Source organism: Dama dama, chromosome 33, assembly GCF_033118175.1.
Source record: "Dama dama isolate Ldn47 chromosome 33, ASM3311817v1, whole genome shotgun sequence".
Classification (NCBI taxonomy): domain Eukaryota; kingdom Metazoa; phylum Chordata; class Mammalia; order Artiodactyla; family Cervidae; genus Dama; species Dama dama.
The window spans coordinates 73942034-73947865 of record NC_083713.1 but is presented as its reverse complement, the minus strand read 5'-3'; the positions used below and the strand labels follow the sequence as shown (position 1 = coordinate 73947865).

The 5832-nt window shown below is 44.6% G+C and overlaps 1 pseudogene; it reads left to right on the top strand.

Moving 5' to 3' along the window:
• Nucleotides 1–4471: 4471 nt before the first annotated feature.
• On the top strand, nt 4472–5404 carry LOC133051025 (arsenite methyltransferase-like; annotated as a pseudogene).
• The last annotated feature ends 428 nt before the right edge of the window (nt 5405–5832 follow it).

Genomic DNA, 5832 nt, shown 5'->3' with positions numbered 1-5832 from the left:
CCAGAGACTGGATCTGCCAAAACTCTATCACAGACAGTACTGAGCACTTTTATTGATTAGTTTTTAAGCTCTGAAGGCAGAAAAACTCTTCCTTCATGAAGAAAATACATTTTTTTATTCTAAAATCTTGACTGAAAACTTCCGAAAGGCTGCCGGACTGGAGTCCCCACTGCACTGCCTCCCTACCTACCACAGGTAGCAGGGCCTGGAGGGGGAAGGGAGGTCTCACCCAGTTTTGTTCATCCCTGAGAATAGGCTGGAACTTGAACTTTGATCAGGCAAATCTGGCCCTACCACCCATGTGATCTCTGAGTTTTAGCTACCTTAGCCATCAAAAAGGACGTAGTTAGAATATCTAACTCATAGGTTTGCATGCTGATTATATTAATATCGATAAATGTAGATAAAGCTCTTAACATCATATCTGGCCTGTGTTGAACACAGTAGTGGCTATCACTATTTTACTGTAAATAATCACTTCTCAAGTGAAAACAGGGGCTGCACCAAAGACTGGCCTAAGTGCCACTCACATGGGAATAACCCTGACATGGGGAACTTCCCCTTGACTTTCACACTAAAAGACCAAACGGCACTGAGAAAACCGTAATTGAAAAAGACACACATATCACAGTGTTCATCGCAGCACTGTTTACAACAGCTAGGACGTGGAAGCAACATAGATGTCCATCAGCAGGTGAATGGATAAAGAAGCTGTGGTGTATATATATATATATATATGGGCTTCCCTGGGGGCTCAGACAGTGAAGAGTCTGCCTGCAGTGCAGGAGACCTGGGTTCAATCCCTGGGCCGAGAAGATCCCCTGGAGAAGGAAATGACAACCCACTCCAGTATTCTTGCCTGGAAAATTCCATGCACAAAGGAGCCTGTCAGACTATAGTCCATGGGGTCGCAAAGAGTTGGACATGACTGAGAGACTTTTCACTTCATGTGTGTGTGTGTGTGTGTGTGTGTGTGTGTGTGTGTGTGGAGTATTATGCATAAAAAGGAAAGGAATAAATTTGGTCAGTGCTAATGAGGTGGATGAAACTAGAGCGCACTATACAAAGTGAAGTAAGTCAGAAGAGAAAAACAAATATCATATTTTAACACATATGTATGGGATCTAGCCTCGACCAGACGGACCTTTGTTGACAAAGTAATTTCTCTGCTTTTTAATATGCTATCTAGGTTGGTCATAACTTTCCTTCCAAGGAGTAAGCATCTTTTTATTTCATGGCTGCAGTCACCATCTGCAGTGATTTTGGAGCCCAAAAAAATAAAGTCTGACACTGTTTTCACTGTTTCCCCATCTATATCCCATGAAGTGATGGGACCAGATGCCATGATCTTAGTTTTCTGAATGTTGAGCTTTAAGCCAACTTTTTCACTCTCCTCTTTCACTTTCATCAAGAGGCTTTTTAGTTTCTCTTCACTTTCTGCCATAAGGGTGGTGTCATCTGCGTATGTGAGGTTATTGCTATTTCTACCGGCAATCTTGATTCCAGCTTGTGCTTCCTCCAGCCCAGCGTTTCTCATGATGTACTCTGCATATAAGTTAAATAAGCAGGGTGACAATATACAGCCTTGATGTACTCCTTTTCCTATTGGGAACCAGTCTAACCAGTCCATCTGGTCAAGGCTATGGTTGTTCCAGTGGTCATGTATGGATGTGAGAGTTGGACTGTGAAAAAAGCTGAGTGCTGAAAAATTAATGCTTTTGAACTGTGGTGTTGGAGAAGACTTTTGAGAGTCCCTTGGACTGCAAGGAGATCCAATCAGTCCATCCTAAAGGAGATCAGTCCTGGGTATTCATTGGAAGGACTGATGCTGAAGCTGAAACTCCAGTACTTTGGCCACCTCATGTGAAGAGTTGACTCATTGGAAAAGACCCTGATGCTGGGAGGGATTGGGGGCAGGAGGAGAAGGGGACGACAGAGGATGAGATGGCTGGATGGCATCACCGACTTGATGGGCATGAGTTTGAGTAAACTCCAAGAGTTGGTGATGGACAGGGAGGCCTGGCGTGCTGCGATTCACGGACTCGCAAAGTGTCGGACACGACTGAGCATCTGAACTGATGGGATCTAGAAAGATGATACTGAGGATCCTACTTGCAGTGTAGCAAAGGAGATACATAAAGAACAAACTTACGGACACAGGATGGGGGGGTGGGGGGAGAGGGTGGGACAAATGGAGAGAGTAGCATGGAAATATATACGCTACCATATGTAAAATAAATAGCCAGTGGGAATTTTATGACTCAGGGAACTCAAACCAGGGCTCTCTGACAACCTAGAGGTTGGGATGGGGTGGAAGGTGGGGGGAGGGTCAAGAGGGAGGGGGCATACGTGTACCCATGGCAGATTCATGCTGCTGTGTGGCAGAAACCAACGCAACATTGTAAAGCAATTATCCTTCAGTTAAAATTATTTGCTTGAAAAAGGCTGAAAGGCAAGAAAATCCTTTTAAAAGCCCTTCATTGACTTAGGGTAGATCAATTTGTTCAGGTCCATTCTAGAGACAGGCCAGCTCCTAGTAATTTAAGGAGAAATTCAATATTGTGTCTCAGCCCAAGTAAAAAAGATAATGTTACTCCATTTTTTAGGGGAAATTTGAAAACATCCATAGGGAGCTCCCAACTTCCAGTTCTGTATTTAAGAGCTGAGCTGATTAGAGGGTTTAGCTATTAAGAAATTGTACAAACTCCACTGTTGATTTTAGAACATTTTCTGCTCAAAATTAACCTGGTTGTTACAGGAATTATTTTCCTACGTCACAACAAAATTTTAAGAAGCATATTCATCATCCCAAGGGTGCAACTGTTCACATTTGGAAGCATAGCCTAATCTTAATGCTATCTTCCCAGTTTTCTGCTCCTTTTTACACTAATTTCTTTGAAAAAAATTGCAGCAATTGCTTCCTCCAAATTCCTCCCTGGTGAGTCTGCCTTCAGACATTCCCATCAGCCTTCCACTAAAAGAGCCCTCTTCTCGCTGATGTTTGCCTCTCTTTCCCTCTCCTTCCTCCCAAAAGCTCTTTCTTTGCTCTGCTTGTAGGATGTCAGTCCTCCAGTCCCCCATTCCCCATCCATTCTTGACTGGCTTTGCAGTTTCTCCTCTTCCTCCAGCCTCTCAGAGCTGGAGCACTGGGGGCTCAGTCCTCTTCTCTTCCCTGAGGTCCTTGTCTAGACTCAGGGCTTGAAACAGCCCCTCCAAGCTCACTCCCCAGCCCTGCCCTCTCCCCCAGCTCCAGACTCCCCTCTGTAACTCTACCAAGCATCTCTACTTGGCTGTGCTGTGGACACCTCAAATTCAATACCTGATGCTGAGACCTGATCAGTCCCAGCTCCACCCTTCCAGTTTCCTAGTTAAAAACCCTAGAGTTATCCTCTCACACTCCCATCCAGTCTGCCCCCAAAACTGTATCATTTATGATTCAAAAGATGTCCTAGGAATTCCCGTGTGGTCCAGTGGTTAGGACTCTGAGCTTTCACTGCTGAAGGCATGGGTTCAGTCCCTGGTAGGGGAACTATGATCCCGCAAGCCACACAGCACAGCCCCAAAATAAATAAATGTGAATCTATATCCCATCTCCTACCATTTCTGTTCACCCCTGACACAATCACGAGGGCCCCATTTGCTTCCACCTCTCATCTATAGAATTGAAGTCATCTGAACAGCAAGGAAAACAATCAATCCTAAAGGATATCAACCCTGAATACTCATTGGAAGGACTGATGCTGAAGCCGAAGCTCCAATACTTTGACCACCTGATGCGAAGAGCCAACTCATTGGATAAGACCCTGATGCTGAGAAAGGTTGAGGGCAGGAGAAGGGGGCGACAGAGGATGAGATGGTTGGATGGCATCACTGACTCAATGGACATGAGTTTGAGCAAACTCAGGGAGACAGTGAAGGACAGGGAAGCTTGGTGTGCTGCAGTCCATGGGGTCACAAAGAGTCAGACATGACTGAGTGACTGAACAACCCCATTGTTCTCTATGGAGCAGGATCGTCCAGTGGAAATAGGCGGGGATCACACCTGTAAGCTTACATTTTCTACTAGCCACATCCATAAAGGAAGAACGAAATAGCTCGATTAACTTTAACAATATATTTATTTAATTCGATATATATAGCTCCCCTGGCGGCTCCGTCAGTAAAGAATCTGCCTGTAATGCAGGAGACCTGAGTTCGACCCCTGGGTTGGGAAGATCCCCTGGAGGAGGGCATGGCAACCCACTCCAGTCTTCTTGCCTGGAGAATCCCATGGACAGAGGAGCCAGGTAGGGTACAGTCCATGGGATCGCAGAGAGTCAGACATGACTAAGCAACTTAGGACAGCACACAGCATCTAGCCTCAAGAGCCAACTGCAGGGTCCCCAAGTCCTGGAGACAGAGGTGACGTGGTGACCCCTCACGACACTGAGATCCAGAAAGATGTGCAGGAGCTGAAGACATCAGCAGACCAATGCCGGGGTCACTGCAGCAGGCTGTCCGCAAAAACATCCGGGGAGCCCTCCAGAGTATACACGGGGAAGCATCCTTGAGCTATTATGGCTGGGGTCTGGTCATCTCTCAGCATCTGGAAAACTGATGGATTTTGGACCTGGGTAGTGGAATTAACCGAGATTGCTATGCACTTGGTTGGTGAGAAGGGACATGTCACTGGAATAGACAGAAGGTCAGTAGAAGTGGCTAACAAGTACATTGAATATCACATGGAGAAATATGGCTGCCAGGCACCCAATGTGACCTTTATTCATGGCTACGTAGAGAAACTGGAAGAGGCTGGAATCAAGAATGAGTGTTATGATATTGTGATATCCAATTATGTCATTAACCTTGTACCTAATAAACAGCAAGTGCTGCAGGAGATACATTGAGTGTTAAAGCATGGTGGCGGGCTATATTTCAGTGACATCTATGCTAGTCTTGAATTGCCAGGAAAAATCAGGATACACAAAGTTTTATGGGGTGAGTGCCTGGTTGGTGCTTTGTACTGGAAAGACCTTCCTACCCTTGCCCAAAAAATTGGCTCTGCCCTCCGCGTTTGGTCACTGCCAATTTCATTACTGTTCAAAACAAGGAACTAGAAAGTGTGATTGGTGACTGCCGCTTGGTTTCTGCAACATGGTTTCACCTCTTCAAATTCCCTAAGACAGGACCAACCAAAAGATGACTAGTTATTTATAATGGAGGAATCACAGGACACAAAAAATCAATATTTGATGCAAATTTCACATTTAAGAAAGATGAAACTGTTGAAATGGATGAAGAAACAGCAGCTGTCTTGAAGAATTCACAATTTGCCCAAGATTTTCTGATCAGACCAATAGCAGAGAATAGGAGAGAATGGCCAATAGGAGAGAAACTGCCAACATGTGGAGGCTGTACTGCTTAAGCAGCAAAAGATACAATCACAGATCCATCCAAGGTTGGATACAAAGTCCAGAAGGCCCCCTACTGTTGCTGGCTGCTGTCACAAAGAAAAGCTGCTAAAACAACAGCTGACCAGAAGACAGTGGACAGGAGATGACAGAATGTTTAAACCTGCTCTTCTTCATAGCCCATATGACAAGAAAGCACAAATGGCAAAAATCCACTGCATTTCAGATAAAAATAAATGAATTATTTTTACAAAGTAAAAAAAGTCCATATATCTAAAGTATTGCCATTTCAATGTGTAAATATAAAAATGATGAAGATATTTTAAATTATCTTTATACTAAAGAATACAGACTTGGGCTTCCCCCCGTGGCTGACTAGCAAAGAATCTGCCTGTAATGCAGGAGCCACAGGAAATGCAGGTTTGATCTCTGGGTCAGGAAA